The sequence below is a fragment of the Penaeus monodon genome, chromosome 32 (assembly GCF_015228065.2).
Source record: "Penaeus monodon isolate SGIC_2016 chromosome 32, NSTDA_Pmon_1, whole genome shotgun sequence".
Classification (NCBI taxonomy): domain Eukaryota; kingdom Metazoa; phylum Arthropoda; class Malacostraca; order Decapoda; family Penaeidae; genus Penaeus; species Penaeus monodon.
Window position 1 is genome coordinate 18,415,898 of NC_051417.1, and position 934 is coordinate 18,416,831.

The following is a 934-nucleotide window of genomic DNA, read 5'->3' on the forward strand; positions in this document are numbered from 1 at the left end:
GAAGGAGTGTGCTCTGTGAGTCTAATAAAAAATAAAAAATGTATTCATATTTCAGCAAAAATTGTCTGTAAAATATGGCATTCTTAGAGGTTGTACTAAAGGCAGCAAACAATAACTGAACAAGCGATATTCAATGCGGCGATGTGTCAACCATGCCTTCATATAATATTTCAGTTTTATAAAACTGCCTTTAAGAGAGGCAGGTAAATTTATGAAGAGGTACTTAATCATACATGAATGTATACATGTAGAAAGTGCATGCTATAAGAATGCTAATATATGAAGATATGTTATGAAAATCTTATCCATATTTTACTATTCTGTATCTTTATCAAACAGCACTAAATTCTCTTTTGTCCATCATCAGTATCATTTTACCATCCATTCCTCAAGTGATACAAAACAGAAAAGTATCCTTGGAAGTCATGCTTTTCACTGAATATCTCATGCACTTGGTATGTCATTCCAACTAAAAGACAATTCATGCCTTAATATAATACAGACTATTATTATTTAATAAAATGTCTGTAAACTAAAAAATAAGTTCATGCTGACATAAGTAAATCAAATCTACAATTCATGATTGCACAATTAATTACATGGCATTAATAAAAAATGGAAGGTCAGATCTCGTACATTCAAAAGCTTCAGCAACCTGAAAAGCTGAGGTAGAGTTATTTTCCTGAAGATGCGACAACCAAAGATAACAAATGGAGAAAATATATCAGATTTCATTACTTGTTAGGCTCATGTGCAGAAAAAAGTAGCATAACTGTAACTTATATGCAAATGCCTCAGTATAATCAGTGAGACAGAAAATATTATAAGACACATTGTGCAAACAGCTGAACATTCCAAGGCTTAGTATATCTCTGAAAAAAGCACCCTATCACTTCCTTTTATTCAGTGATCAATTACCAGCAACCTAGTTGCC

The 934-nt window shown here is 32.0% G+C and overlaps 1 protein-coding gene across 1 annotated transcript in view; it reads right to left on the reverse strand.

Moving 5' to 3' along the window:
• Positions 1 to 934, reverse strand: part of LOC119593704 (rho family-interacting cell polarization regulator 2-like) — a gene marked incomplete in the record, with an annotated part of 108,243 nt that overhangs the window by 11,890 nt on the left and 95,419 nt on the right.